The sequence below is a fragment of the Lissotriton vulgaris genome, chromosome 8, assembly GCF_964263255.1.
Source record: "Lissotriton vulgaris chromosome 8, aLisVul1.2, whole genome shotgun sequence".
Classification (NCBI taxonomy): domain Eukaryota; kingdom Metazoa; phylum Chordata; class Amphibia; order Caudata; family Salamandridae; genus Lissotriton; species Lissotriton vulgaris.
Genome location: NC_141696.1, coordinates 155,800,766 through 155,815,039, shown reverse-complemented (window position 1 = coordinate 155,815,039; position 14,274 = coordinate 155,800,766). Strand labels below are relative to the sequence as shown.

Genomic DNA, 14,274 nt, shown 5'->3' with positions numbered 1-14,274 from the left:
TGTGATCTTCTGTGTTTATTGTCCTGTGCATAAAGTTGCACCTTGTGTTTGAAGGTTTAAATTATTTCAGGCTTGCATGGAGGCAGAAATTTCTGAGTGACTTTTATACATTTCTTAAGACTCTGCACTGTCAGGATGGCCGAGTGGTCTAAGGCGCTGTGTTTAGGCCGCAGTCTCCTCTGGAGGCGTGGGTTCGAATCCCACTTCTGACATGACTTTTGGAGATGTAATCTCCTTTTTCAGGTTAACATCTGATGGAAGTTGCATCTGTTGGTCTTCACCTGGGATGTGATTCCGTCCTCATCTAGTCAAGAGAGCTGGGGTTTCTCATATATTTCGGTTGTATAAAGTCTTGCTGACAAAGTGCAGTCCTTACTATATGAGCATAGGACCCATGTAAGAGCTCATCTGGAAGAGTCATGCTCTTGTATGCCCTGGCCAGACAGGCCATGCAAATATGGAAGAATGCCTAGCATCTGGTAGACAGTTGGACTCCAGCACACTTACGGCAATTTCCTCAGGGCTGTGATCAGGGGCTGCTTAGATTTGCGTATTCCACCCTATGTTGTGACATTGAAATTCCTTGTTGAATTTGCTTTAGCTAGCCAAGAGGTGGCTGTTGACTCAATTTCAAAGCAGCTTTGGGCCTTTCAAGTGGCTGGTTAATAGCACTTTATCTTTGTACGCCTTAAAGGTCTAAAGAGTTCTTCATAGGTACTGCTCTCTATGGATTGTTCAAAGATCTGTTGGAAGTACTTATAATAGGATAAATAAATTGAGGGCATGCCTTTTCGGTACCCCACTTGCATGGCTGTCTGGCCTGTGGAAGGTTCCACAAATGCAAGTCAGGATGGCCGAGTGGTCTAATGCGCTGCGTTCAGGTCGCAGTCTCTTCTGGAGGCGTGGGTTCAAATCCCACTTCTGACAATTGTGTGTTTACTCTACTTTTTTCTTGGGAGAGAAAAAATCAGATCATTTCCCTCACATGGGCTTATATGGATGTCTACTTGGAAAAGTGCAGTGAGTTTTTTTCTTGCTCTAGCCACTCATGACCTAAGTTGTGTGCTTTTTTTGGTTCACAATATCTTTCCCTCTCTGTAGATGATCAAGCAAATGTGGTCAGGATGGCCGAGTGGTCTAAGGTGCTGCGTTAAGGCCGCAGTCTCTCCTGGAGGCGTGTGTTCGAATCCCACTTCTGACAAAACTTTAAGTCCATTTTGTCTCTGAGTTCTTTTAGAATCTCAGCTAAAAATTGGCAGTGCATATAATATCTGAATAAGTAACAAACTTCAGTTTCAACTGCAAATTAATTTGCCCAATTCTGTCTTCAAGCTCGTATAATATTCTTCTAGCACTCGTCGTGTTTTATGTGTTTTTTGGGGGGTGCTTAAAAAGTCCCTTTTATTAATGAAATGGGTTACATTCAGTCTTGTGATATTTTTGGTTTCCAATAAGTAGATTGTTAATTTTATGTAACCTCATTTTCTAATGCTCCATTCAAGAGATGTTTCCACTATGAAATGCAGAGCAAGGGGAAAGAGCACAAGTGATAGAGCGAGTGAGTGAGAAGGGGTGTTGAGGAAGGAGAGAATGAAACAAAGACAGAGTGAGTGAACGGCAGGTTGGCCTAGAAGAGGAGACTAGAAGTGAAGGCGACATACTTTTCCCTGCTTTTGACCTCCCACCCATCCCAAACCGACCACAAACGTACCATCTATGCAACGTTGGTATGCAGAAATTCACGCCTCAGCCAGTGAGGGTAAGTCCCAGGCCAGGGGCTAGAGAGCAAAAGACTGCATGTGCTCAGACGTTCCCTGCTAGGGACAGTTGATCTGAAACAAGGTCTGCTCTCTTGTATCCAGCAAGGATCTAGAAATCCTGCATGAATCTGCAAGGCACAATGACAGCATACATTTGCATAATATGCCCCACCTTCTGCCTTCCTACTTCCTGTGCAGTAGTTGTTTGTGTAGAGAGAGAGGTCGCAGGCAAGGTAATTTTGTGAGTAGGATACAGGACCCTAAATAGCTAGTGAGAGGTATGAGGTATTCTAAAAGCATAAAAATTGTACACCTGTGAAATGAAATGCTTTCACATGTGATCTTCTGTGTTTATTGTCCTGTGCATAAAGTTGCACCTTGTGTTTGAAGGTTTAAATTATTTCAGGCTTGCATGGAGGCAGAAATTTCTGAGTGACTTTTATACATTTCTTAAGACTCTGCACTGTCAGGATGGCCGAGTGGTCTAAGGCGCTGTATTTAGGCCGCAGTCTCCTCTGGAGGCGTGGGTTCGAATCCCACTTCTGACATGACTTTTGGAGATGTAATCTCCTTTTTCAGGTTAACATCTGATGGAAGTTGCATCTGTTGGTCTTCACCTGGGATGTGATTCCGTCCTCATCTAGTCAAGAGAGCTGGGGTTTCTCATATATTTCGGTTGTATAAAGTCTTGCTGACAAAGTGCAGTCCTTACTATATGAGCATAGGACCCATGTAAGAGCTCATCTGGAAGAGTCATGCTCTTGTATGCCCTGGCCAGACAGGCCATGCAAATATGGAAGAATGCCTAGCATCTGGTAGACAGTTGGACTCCAGCACACTTACGGCAATTTCCTCAGGGCTGTGATCAGGGGCTGCTTAGATTTGCGTATTCCACCCTATGTTGTGACATTGAAATTCCTTGTTGAATTTGCTTTAGCTAGCCAAGAGGTGGCTGTTGACTCAATTTCAAAGCAGCTTTGGGCCTTTCAAGTGGCTGGTTAATAGCACTTTCTCTTTGTACGCCTTAAAGGTCTAAAGAGTTCTTCATAGGTACTGCTCTCTATGGATTGTTCAAAGATCTGTTAGAAATACTTATAATAGGATAAATAAATTGAGGGCATGCCTTTTCGGTACCCCACTTGCATGGCTGTCTGGCCTGTGGAAGGTTCCACAAATGCAAGTCAGGATGGCCGAGTGGTCTAAGGCGCTGCGTTCAGGTCGCAGTCTCTTCTGGAGGCGTGGGTTCAAATCCCACTTCTGACAATTGTGTGTTTACTCTACTTTTTTCTTGGGAGAGAAAAAATCAGATCATTTCCCTCACATGGGCTTATATGGTTGTCTACTTGGAAAAGTGCAGTGAGTTTTTTTCTTGCTCTAGCCACTCATGACCTAAGATGTGTGCTTTTTTTGGTTCACAATATCTTTCCTTCTCTGTAGATGATCAAGCAAATGTGGTCAGGATGGCCGAGTGGTCTAAGGCGCTGCGTTAAGTCCGCAGTCTCTCCTGGAGGCGTGGGTTCGAATCCCACTTCTGACAAAACTTTAAGTCCATTTTGTCTCTGAGTTCTTTTAGAATCTCAGCTAAAAATTGGCAGTGCATATAATATCTGAATAAGTAACAAACTTCAGTTTCAACTGCAAATTAATTTGCCCAATTCTGTCTTCAAGCTCGTATAATATTCTTCTAGCACTCGTGGTGTTTTATGTGTTTTTTGGGGGGTGCTTAAAAAGTCCCTTTTATTAATGAAATGGGTTACTTTCAGTCTTGTGATATTTTTGGTTTCCAATAAGTAGATTGTTAATTGTATGTAACCTCATTTTCTAATGCTCCATTCAAGAGATGTTTCCACTATGAAATGCAGAGCAAGGGGAAAGAGCACAAGTGATAGAGCGAGTGAGTGAGAAGGGGTGTTGAGGAAGGAGAGAATGAAACAAAGACAGAGTGAGTGAACGGCAGGTAGGCCTAGAAGAGGAGACTAGAAGTGAAGGCGACATACTTTTCCCTGCTTTTGACCTCCCACCCATCCCAAACCGACCACAAACGTAACATCTATGCAACGTTGGTATGCAGAAATTCACGCCTCAGCCAGTGAGGGTAAGTCCCAGGCCAGGGGCTAGAGAGCAAAAGACTGCATGTGCTCAGACGTTCCCTGCTAGGGACAGTTGATCTGAAACAAGGTCTGCTCTCTTGTATCCAGCAAGGATCTAGAAATCCTGCATGAATCTGCAAGGCACAATGACAGCATACATTTGCATAATATGCCCCACCTTCTGCCTTCCTACTTCCTGTGCAGTAGTTGTTTGTGTAGAGAGAGAGGTCGCAGGCAAGGTAATTTTGTGAGTAGGATACAGGACCCTAAATAGCTGGTGAGAGGTATGAGGTATTATAAAAGCATAAAAATTGTACACCTGTGAAATGAAATGCTTTCACATGTGATCTTCTGTGTTTATTGTCCTGTGCATAAAGTTGCACCTTGTGTTTGAAGGTTTAAATTATTTCAGGCTTGCATGGAGGCAGAAATTTCTGAGTGACTTTTATACATTTCTTAAGACTCTGCACTGTCAGGATGGCCGAGTGGTCTAAGGCGCTGTGTTTAGTCTGCAGTCTCCTCTGGAGGCGTGGGTTCGAATCCCACTTCTGACATGACTTTTGGAGATGTAATCTCCTTTTTCAGGTTAACATCTGATGGAAGCTGCATCTGTTGGTCTTCACCTGGGATGTGATTCCGTCCTCATCTAGTCAAGAGAGCTGGGGTTTCTCATATATTTCGGTTGTATAAAGTCTTGCTGACAAAGTGCAGTCCTTACTATATGAGCATAGGACCCATGTAAGAGCTCATCTGGAAGAGTCATGCTCTTGTATGCCCTGGCCAGACAGGCCATGCAAATATGGAAGAATGCCTAGCATCTGGTAGACAGTTGGACTCCAGCACACTTACGGCAATTTCCTCAGGGCTGTGATCAGGGGCTGCTTAGATTTGCGTATTCCACCCTATGTTGTGACATTGAAATTCCTTGTTGAATTTGCTTTAGCTAGCCAAGAGGTGGCTGTTGACTCAATTTCAAAGCAGCTTTGGGCCTTTCAAGTGGCTGGTTAATAGCACTTTCTCTTTGTACGCCTTAAAGGTCTAAAGAGTTCTTCATAGGTACTGCTCTCTATGGATTGTTCAAAGATCTGTTGGAAGTACTTATAATAGGATAAATAAATTGAGGGCATGCCTTTTCGGTACCCCACTTGCATGGCTGTCTGGCCTGTGGAAGGTTCCACAAATGCAAGTCAGGATGGCCGAGTGGTCTAAGGCGCTGCGTTCAGGTCGCAGTCTCTTCTGGAGGCGTGGGTTCAAATCCCACTTCTGACAATTGTGTGTTTACTCTACTTTTTTCTTGAGAGAGAAAAAAATCTGATCATTTCCCTCACATGGGCTTATATGGTTGTCTACTTGGAAAAGTGCAGTGAGTTTTTTTCTTGCTCTAGCCACTCATGACCTAAGATGTGTGCTTTTTTTGGTTCACAATATCTTTCCCTCTCTGTAGATGATCAAGCAAATGTGGTCAGGATGGCCGAGTGGTCTAAGGCGCTGCGTTAAGGCCGCAGTCTCTCCTGGAGGCGTGGGTTCGAATCCCACTTCTGACAAAACTTTAAGTCCATTTTGTCTCTGAGTTCTTTTAGAATCTCAGCTAAAAATTGGCAGTGCATATAATATCTGAATAAGTAACAAACTTCAGTTTCAACTGCAAATTAATTTGCCCAATTCTGTCTTCAAGCTCGTATAATATTCTTCTAGCACTCGTGGTGTTTTATGTGTTTTTTGGGGGGTGCTTAAAAAGTCCCTTTTATTAATGAAATGGGTTACATTCAGTCTTGTGATATTTTTGGTTTCCAATAAGTAGATTGTTAATTTTATGTAACCTCATTTTCTAATGCTCCATTCAAGAGATGTTTCCACTATGAAATGCAGAGCAAGGGGAAAGAGCACAAGTGATAGAGCGAGTGAGTGAGAAGGGGTGTTGAGGAAGGAGAGAATGAAACAAAGACAGAGTGAGTGAACAGCAGGTAGGCCTAGAAGAGGAGACTAGAAGTGAAGGCGACATAGTTTTCCCTGCTTTTGACCTCCCACCCATCCCAAACTGACCACAAACGTACCATCTATGCAACGTTGGTATGCAGAAATTCACGTCTCAGCCAGTGAGGGTAAGTCCCAGGCCAGGGGCTAGAGAGCAAAAGACTGCATGTGCTCAGACGTTCCCTGCTAGGGACAGTTGATCTGAAACAAGGTCTGCTCTCTTGTATCAAGCAAGGATCTAGAAATCCTGCATGAATCTGCAAGGCACAATGACAGCATACATTTGCATAATATGCCCCACCTTCTGCCTTCCTACTTCCTGTGCAGTAGTTGTTTGTGTAGAGAGAGAGGTCGCAGGCAAGGTAATTTTGTGAGTAGGATACAGGACCCTAAATAGCTGGTGAGAGGTATGAGGTTTTCTAAAAGCATAAAAATTGTACACCTGTGAAATGAAATGCTTTCACATGTGATCTTCTGTGTTTATTGTCCTGTGCATAAAGTTGCACCTTGTGTTTGAAGGTTTAAATTATTTCAGGCTTGCATGGAGGCAGAAATTTCTGAGTGACTTTTATACATTTCTTAAGACTCTGCGCTGTCAGGATGGCCGAGTGGTCTAAGGCGCTGTGTTTAGGCCGCAGTCTCCTCTGGAGGTGTGGGTTCGAATCCCACTACTGACATGACTTTTGGAGATGTAATCTCCTTTTTCAGGTTAACATCTGATGGAAGTTGCATCTGTTGGACTTCACCTAGGATGTGATTCCGTCCTCATCTAGTCAAGAGAGCTGGGGTTTCTCATATATTTCGGTTGTATAAAGTCTTGCTGACAAAGTGCAGTCCTTACTATATGAGCATAGGACCCATGTAAGAGCTCATCTGGAAGAGTCATGCTCTTGTATGCCCTGGCCAGACAGGCCATGCAAATAGGGAAGAATGCCTAGCATCTGGTAGACAGTTGGACTCCAGCACACTTACGGCAATTTCCTCAGGGCTGTGATCAGGGGCTGCTTAGATTTGCGTATTCCACCCTATGTTGTGACATTGAAATTCCTTGTTGAATTTGCTTTAGCTAGCCAAGAGGTGGCTGTTGACTCAATTTCAAAGCAGCTTTGGGCCTTTCAAGTGGCTGGTTAATAGCACTTTCTCTTTGTTTGCCTTAAAGGTCTAAAGAGTTCTTCATAGGTACTGCTCTCTATGGATTGTTCAAAGATCTGTTGGAAGTACTTATAATAGGATAAATAAATTGAGGGCATGCCTTTTCGGTACCCCACTTGCATGGCTGTCTGGCCTGTGGAAGGTTCCACAAATGCAAGTCAGGATGGCCGAGTGGTCTAAGGCGCTGCGTTCAGGTCGCAGTCTTTTCTGGAGGCGTGGGTTCAAATCCCACTTCTGACAATTGTGTGTTTACTCTACTTTTTTCTTGAGAGAGAAAAAATCTGATCATTTCCCTCACATGGGCTTATATGGTTGTCTACTTGGAAAAGTGCAGTGAGTTTTTTTCTTGCTCTAGCCACTCATGACCTAAGATGTGTGCTTTTTTTGGTTCACAATATCTTTCCCTCTCTGTAGATGATCAAGTAAATGTGGTCAGGATGGCCGAGTGGTCTAAGGCGATGCGTTAAGGCCGCAGTCTCTCCTGGAGGCGTGGGTTCGAATCCCACTTCTGACAAAACTTTAAGTCCATTTTGTCTCTGAGTTCTTTTAGAATCTCAGCTAAAAATTGGCAGTGCATATAATATCTGAATAAGTAACAAACTTCAGTTTCAACTGCAAATTAATTTGCCCAATTCTGTCTTCAAGCTCGTATAATATTCTTCTAGCACTCGTGGTGTTTTATGTGTTTTTTGGGGGGTGCTTAAAAAGTCCCTTTTATTAATGAAATGGGTTACATTCAGTCTTGTGATATTTTTGGTTTCCAATAAGTAGATTGTTAATTTTATGTAACCTCATTTTCTAATGCTCCATTCAAGAGATGTTTCCACTATGAAATGCAGAGCAAGGGGAAAGAGCACAAGTGATAGAGCGAGTGAGTGAGAAGGGGTGTTGAGGAAGGAGAGAATGAAACAAAGACAGAGTGAGTGAACGGCAGGTAGGCCTAGAAGAGGAGACTAGAAGTGAAGGCGACATACTTTTCCCTGCTTTTGACCTCCCACCCATCCCAAACCGACCACAAACGTACCATCTATGCAACGTTGGTATGCAGAAATTCACGCCTCAGCCAGTGAGGGTAAGTCCCAGGCCAGGGGCTAGAGAGCAAAAGACTGCATGTGCTCAGACGTTCCCTGCTAGGGACAGTTGATCTGAAACAAGGTCTGCTCTCTTGTATCCAGCAAGGATCTAGAAATCCTGCATGAATCTGTAAGGCACAATGACAGCATACATTTGCATAATATGCCCCACCTTCTGCCTTCCTACTTCCTGTGCAGTAGTTGTTTGTGTAGAGAGAGAGGTCGCAGGCAAGGTAATTTTGTGAGTAGGATACAGGACCCTAAATAGCTGGTGAAAGGTATGAGGTATTTTAAAAGCATAAAAATTGTACACCTGTGAAATGAAATGCTTTCACATGTGATCTTCTGTGTTTATTGTCCTGTGCATAAAGTTGCACCTTGTGTTTGAAGGTTTAAATTATTTCAGGCTTGCATGGAGGCAGAAATTTCTGAGTGACTTTTATACATTTCTTAAGACTCTGCACTGTCAGGATGGCCGAGTGGTCTAAGGCGCTGTGTTTAGGCCGCAGTCTCCTCTGGAGGCGTGGGTTCGAATCCCACTTCTGACATGACTTTTGGAGATGTAATCTCCTTTTTCAGGTTAACATCTGATGGAAGTTGCATCTGTTGGTCTTCACCTGGGATGTGATTCCGTCCTCATCTAGTCAAGAGAGCTGGGGTTTCTCATATATTTCGGTTGTATAAAGTCTTGCTGACAAAGTGCAGTCCTTACTATATGAGCATAGGACCCATGTAAGAGCTCATCTGGAAGAGTCATGCTCTTGTATGCCCTGGCCAGACAGGCCATGCAAATATGGAAGAATGCCTAGCATCTGGTAGACAGTTGGACTCCAGCACACTTACGGCAATTTCCTCAGGGCTGTGATCAGGGGCTGCTTAGATTTGCGTATTCCACCCTATGTTGTGACATTGAAATTCCTTGTTGAATTTGCTTTAGCTAGCCAAGAGGTGGCTGTTGACTCAATTTCAAAGCAGCTTTGGGCCTTTCAAGTGGCTGGTTAATAGCACTTTATCTTTGTACGCCTTAAAGGTCTAAAGAGTTCTTCATAGGTACTGCTCTCTATGGATTGTTCAAAGATCTGTTGGAAGTACTTATAATAGGATAAATAAATTGAGGGCATGCCTTTTCGGTACCCCACTTGCATGGCTGTCTGGCCTGTGGAAGGTTCCACAAATGCAAGTCAGGATGGCCGAGTGGTCTAATGCGCTGCGTTCAGGTCGCAGTCTCTTCTGGAGGCGTGGGTTCAAATCCCACTTCTGACAATTGTGTGTTTACTCTACTTTTTTCTTGGGAGAGAAAAAATCAGATCATTTCCCTCACATGGGCTTATATGGATGTCTACTTGGAAAAGTGCAGTGAGTTTTTTTCTTGCTCTAGCCACTCATGACCTAAGTTGTGTGCTTTTTTTGGTTCACAATATCTTTCCCTCTCTGTAGATGATCAAGCAAATGTGGTCAGGATGGCCGAGTGGTCTAAGGTGCTGCGTTAAGGCCGCAGTCTCTCCTGGAGGCGTGTGTTCGAATCCCACTTCTGACAAAACTTTAAGTCCATTTTGTCTCTGAGTTCTTTTAGAATCTCAGCTAAAAATTGGCAGTGCATATAATATCTGAATAAGTAACAAACTTCAGTTTCAACTGCAAATTAATTTGCCCAATTCTGTCTTCAAGCTCGTATAATATTCTTCTAGCACTCGTGGTGTTTTATGTGTTTTTTGGGGGGTGCTTAAAAAGTCCCTTTTATTAATGAAATGGGTTACATTCAGTCTTGTGATATTTTTGGTTTCCAATAAGTAGATTGTTAATTTTATGTAACCTCATTTTCTAATGCTCCATTCAAGAGATGTTTCCACTATGAAATGCAGAGCAAGGGGAAAGAGCACAAGTGATAGAGCGAGTGAGTGAGAAGGGGTGTTGAGGAAGGAGAGAATGAAACAAAGACAGAGTGAGTGAACGGCAGGTAGGCCTAGAAGAGGAGACTAGAAGTGAAGGCGACATACTTTTCCCTGCTTTTGACCTCCCACCCATCCCAAACCGACCACAAACGTACCATCTATGCAACGTTGGTATGCAGAAATTCACGCCTCAGCCAGTGAGGGTAAGTCCCAGGCCAGGGGCTAGAGAGCAAAAGACTGCATGTGCTCAGACGTTCCCTGCTAGGGACAGTTGATCTGAAACAAGGTCTGCTCTCTTGTATCCAGCAAGGATCTAGAAATCCTGCATGAATCTGTAAGGCACAATGACAGCATACATTTGCATAATATGCCCCACCTTCTGCCTTCCTACTTCCTGTGCAGTAGTTGTTTGTGTAGAGAGAGAGGTCGCAGGCAAGGTAATTTTGTGAGTAGGATACAGGACCCTAAATAGCTGGTGAAAGGTATGAGGTATTTTAAAAGCATAAAAATTGTACACCTGTGAAATGAAATGCTTTCACATGTGATCTTCTGTGTTTATTGTCCTGTGCATAAAGTTGCACCTTGTGTTTGAAGGTTTAAATTATTTCAGGCTTGCATGGAGGCAGAAATTTCTGAGTGACTTTTATACATTTCTTAAGACTCTGCACTGTCAGGATGGCCGAGTGGTCTAAGGCGCTGTGTTTAGGCCGCAGTCTCCTCTGGAGGCGTGGGTTCGAATCCCACTTCTGACATGACTTTTGGAGATGTAATCTCCTTTTTCAGGTTAACATCTGATGGAAGTTGCATCTGTTGGTCTTCACCTGGGATGTGATTCCGTCCTCATCTAGTCAAGAGAGCTGGGGTTTCTCATATATTTCGGTTGTATAAAGTCTTGCTGACAAAGTGCAGTCCTTACTATATGAGCATAGGACCCATGTAAGAGCTCATCTGGAAGAGTCATGCTCTTGTATGCCCTGGCCAGACAGGCCATGCAAATATGGAAGAATGCCTAGCATCTGGTAGACAGTTGGACTCCAGCACACTTACGGCAATTTCCTCAGGGCTGTGATCAGGGGCTGCTTAGATTTGCGTATTCCACCCTATGTTGTGACATTGAAATTCCTTGTTGAATTTGCTTTAGCTAGCCAAGAGGTGGCTGTTGACTCAATTTCAAAGAAGCTTTGGGCCTTTCAAGTGGCTGGTTAATAGCACTTTATCTTTGTACGCCTTAAAGGTCTAAAGAGTTCTTCATAGGTACTGCTCTCTATGGATTGTTCAAAGATCTGTTGGAAGTACTTATAATAGGATAAATAAATTGAGGGCATGCCTTTTCGGTACCCCACTTGCATGGCTGTCTGGCCTGTGGAAGGTTCCACAAATGCAAGTCAGGATGGCCGAGTGGTCTAATGCGCTGCGTTCAGGTCGCAGTCTCTTCTGGAGGCGTGGGTTCAAATCCCACTTCTGACAATTGTGTGTTTACTCTACTTTTTTCTTGGGAGAGAAAAAATCAGATCATTTCCCTCACATGGGCTTATATGGATGTCTACTTGGAAAAGTGCAGTGAGTTTTTTTCTTGCTCTAGCCACTCATGACCTAAGTTGTGTGCTTTTTTTGGTTCACAATATCTTTCCCTCTCTGTAGATGATCAAGCAAATGTGGTCAGGATGGCCGAGTGGTCTAAGGTGCTGCGTTAAGGCCGCAGTCTCTCCTGGAGGCGTGTGTTCGAATCCCACTTCTGACAAAACTTTAAGTCCATTTTGTCTCTGAGTTCTTTTAGAATCTCAGCTAAAAATTGGCAGTGCATATAATATCTGAATAAGTAACAAACTTCAGTTTCAACTGCAAATTAATTTGCCCAATTCTGTCTTCAAGCTCGTATAATATTCTTCTAGCACTCGTCGTGTTTTATGTGTTTTTTGGGGGGTGCTTAAAAAGTCCCTTTTATTAATGAAATGGGTTACATTCAGTCTTGTGATATTTTTGGTTTCCAATAAGTAGATTGTTAATTTTATGTAACCTCATTTTCTAATGCTCCATTCAAGAGATGTTTCCACTATGAAATGCAGAGCAAGGGGAAAGAGCACAAGTGATAGAGCGAGTGAGTGAGAAGGGGTGTTGAGGAAGGAGAGAATGAAACAAAGACAGAGTGAGTGAACGGCAGGTTGGCCTAGAAGAGGAGACTAGAAGTGAAGGCGACATACTTTTCCCTGCTTTTGACCTCCCACCCATCCCAAACCGACCACAAACGTACCATCTATGCAACGTTGGTATGCAGAAATTCACGCCTCAGCCAGTGAGGGTAAGTCCCAGGCCAGGGGCTAGAGAGCAAAAGACTGCATGTGCTCAGACGTTCCCTGCTAGGGACAGTTGATCTGAAACAAGGTCTGCTCTCTTGTATCCAGCAAGGATCTAGAAATCCTGCATGAATCTGCAAGGCACAATGACAGCATACATTTGCATAATATGCCCCACCTTCTGCCTTCCTACTTCCTGTGCAGTAGTTGTTTGTGTAGAGAGAGAGGTCGCAGGCAAGGTAATTTTGTGAGTAGGATACAGGACCCTAAATAGCTAGTGAGAGGTATGAGGTATTCTAAAAGCATAAAAATTGTACACCTGTGAAATGAAATGCTTTCACATGTGATCTTCTGTGTTTATTGTCCTGTGCATAAAGTTGCACCTTGTGTTTGAAGGTTTAAATTATTTCAGGCTTGCATGGAGGCAGAAATTTCTGAGTGACTTTTATACATTTCTTAAGACTCTGCACTGTCAGGATGGCCGAGTGGTCTAAGGCGCTGTATTTAGGCCGCAGTCTCCTCTGGAGGCGTGGGTTCGAATCCCACTTCTGACATGACTTTTGGAGATGTAATCTCCTTTTTCAGGTTAACATCTGATGGAAGTTGCATCTGTTGGTCTTCACCTGGGATGTGATTCCGTCCTCATCTAGTCAAGAGAGCTGGGGTTTCTCATATATTTCGGTTGTATAAAGTCTTGCTGACAAAGTGCAGTCCTTACTATATGAGCATAGGACCCATGTAAGAGCTCATCTGGAAGAGTCATGCTCTTGTATGCCCTGGCCAGACAGGCCATGCAAATATGGAAGAATGCCTAGCATCTGGTAGACAGTTGGACTCCAGCACACTTACGGCAATTTCCTCAGGGCTGTGATCAGGGGCTGCTTAGATTTGCGTATTCCACCCTATGTTGTGACATTGAAATTCCTTGTTGAATTTGCTTTAGCTAGCCAAGAGGTGGCTGTTGACTCAATTTCAAAGCAGCTTTGGGCCTTTCAAGTGGCTGGTTAATAGCACTTTCTCTTTGTACGCCTTAAAGGTCTAAAGAGTTCTTCATAGGTACTGCTCTCTATGGATTGTTCAAAGATCTGTTAGAAATACTTATAATAGGATAAATAAATTGAGGGCATGCCTTTTCGGTACCCCACTTGCATGGCTGTCTGGCCTGTGGAAGGTTCCACAAATGCAAGTCAGGATGGCCGAGTGGTCTAAGGCGCTGCGTTCAGGTCGCAGTCTCTTCTGGAGGCGTGGGTTCAAATCCCACTTCTGACAATTGTGTGTTTACTCTACTTTTTTCTTGGGAGAGAAAAAATCAGATCATTTCCCTCACATGGGCTTATATGGTTGTCTACTTGGAAAAGTGCAGTGAGTTTTTTTCTTGCTCTAGCCACTCATGACCTAAGATGTGTGCTTTTTTTGGTTCACAATATCTTTCCCTCTCTGTAGATGATCAAGCAAATGTGGTCAGGATGGCCGAGTGGTCTAAGGCGCTGCGTTAAGTCCGCAGTCTCTCCTGGAGGCGTGGGTTCGAATCCCACTTCTGACAAAACTTTAAGTCCATTTTGTCTCTGAGTTCTTTTAGAATCTCAGCTAAAAATTGGCAGTGCATATAATATCTGAATAAGTAACAAACTTCAGTTTCAACTGCAAATTAATTTGCCCAATTCTGTCTTCAAGCTCGTATAATATTCTTCTAGCACTCGTGGTGTTTTATGTGTTTTTTGGGGGGTGCTTAAAAAGTCCCTTTTATTAATGAAATGGGTTACATTCAGTCTTGTGATATTTTTGGTTTCCAATAAGTAGATTGTTAATTTTATGTAACCTCATTTTCTAATGCTCCATTCAAGAGATGTTTCCACTATGAAATGCAGAGCAAGGGGAAAGAGCACAAGTGATAGAGCGAGTGAGTGAGAAGGGGTGTTGAGGAAGGAGAGAATGAAACAAAGACAGAGTGAGTGAACGGCAGGTAGGCCTAGAAGAGGAGACTAGAAGTGAAGGCGACATACTTTTCCATGCTTTTGACCTCCCACCCATCCCAAACC

General features: G+C 43.4%; 13 non-coding genes across 13 annotated transcripts; all 13 read left to right on the top strand.

The window, feature by feature from the left end:
* The first annotated feature begins 129 nt into the window (after window positions 1–129).
* Window positions 130–212, top strand: TRNAL-UAG (transfer RNA leucine (anticodon UAG)). The gene has a single exon. It is a non-coding gene; the product is annotated as a tRNA-Leu (tRNA).
* Window positions 213–2,225: 2,013 nt separating this feature from the next.
* TRNAL-UAG (transfer RNA leucine (anticodon UAG)) lies at window positions 2,226–2,308 on the top strand. The gene has a single exon. It is a non-coding gene; the product is annotated as a tRNA-Leu (tRNA).
* A 632-nt stretch (window positions 2,309–2,940) lies between these two features.
* TRNAL-CAG (transfer RNA leucine (anticodon CAG)) lies at window positions 2,941–3,023 on the top strand. Its single transcript has one exon. It is a non-coding gene; the product is annotated as a tRNA-Leu (tRNA).
* A 191-nt stretch (window positions 3,024–3,214) lies between these two features.
* Window positions 3,215–3,297, top strand: TRNAL-AAG (transfer RNA leucine (anticodon AAG)). The gene has a single exon. It is a non-coding gene; the product is annotated as a tRNA-Leu (tRNA).
* Window positions 3,298–5,036: 1,739 nt separating this feature from the next.
* On the top strand, window positions 5,037–5,119 carry TRNAL-CAG (transfer RNA leucine (anticodon CAG)). The gene has a single exon. It is a non-coding gene; the product is annotated as a tRNA-Leu (tRNA).
* A 192-nt stretch (window positions 5,120–5,311) lies between these two features.
* On the top strand, window positions 5,312–5,394 carry TRNAL-AAG (transfer RNA leucine (anticodon AAG)). Its single transcript has one exon. It is a non-coding gene; the product is annotated as a tRNA-Leu (tRNA).
* A 1,739-nt stretch (window positions 5,395–7,133) lies between these two features.
* TRNAL-CAG (transfer RNA leucine (anticodon CAG)) lies at window positions 7,134–7,216 on the top strand. The gene has a single exon. It is a non-coding gene; the product is annotated as a tRNA-Leu (tRNA).
* Window positions 7,217–7,407: 191 nt separating this feature from the next.
* On the top strand, window positions 7,408–7,490 carry TRNAL-AAG (transfer RNA leucine (anticodon AAG)). The gene has a single exon. It is a non-coding gene; the product is annotated as a tRNA-Leu (tRNA).
* Window positions 7,491–8,514: 1,024 nt separating this feature from the next.
* Window positions 8,515–8,597, top strand: TRNAL-UAG (transfer RNA leucine (anticodon UAG)). The gene has a single exon. It is a non-coding gene; the product is annotated as a tRNA-Leu (tRNA).
* Window positions 8,598–10,610: 2,013 nt separating this feature from the next.
* TRNAL-UAG (transfer RNA leucine (anticodon UAG)) lies at window positions 10,611–10,693 on the top strand. The gene has a single exon. It is a non-coding gene; the product is annotated as a tRNA-Leu (tRNA).
* Window positions 10,694–12,706: 2,013 nt separating this feature from the next.
* Window positions 12,707–12,789, top strand: TRNAL-UAG (transfer RNA leucine (anticodon UAG)). The gene has a single exon. It is a non-coding gene; the product is annotated as a tRNA-Leu (tRNA).
* A 632-nt stretch (window positions 12,790–13,421) lies between these two features.
* TRNAL-CAG (transfer RNA leucine (anticodon CAG)) lies at window positions 13,422–13,504 on the top strand. The gene has a single exon. It is a non-coding gene; the product is annotated as a tRNA-Leu (tRNA).
* A 191-nt stretch (window positions 13,505–13,695) lies between these two features.
* TRNAL-AAG (transfer RNA leucine (anticodon AAG)) lies at window positions 13,696–13,778 on the top strand. The gene has a single exon. It is a non-coding gene; the product is annotated as a tRNA-Leu (tRNA).
* The last annotated feature ends 496 nt before the right edge of the window (window positions 13,779–14,274 follow it).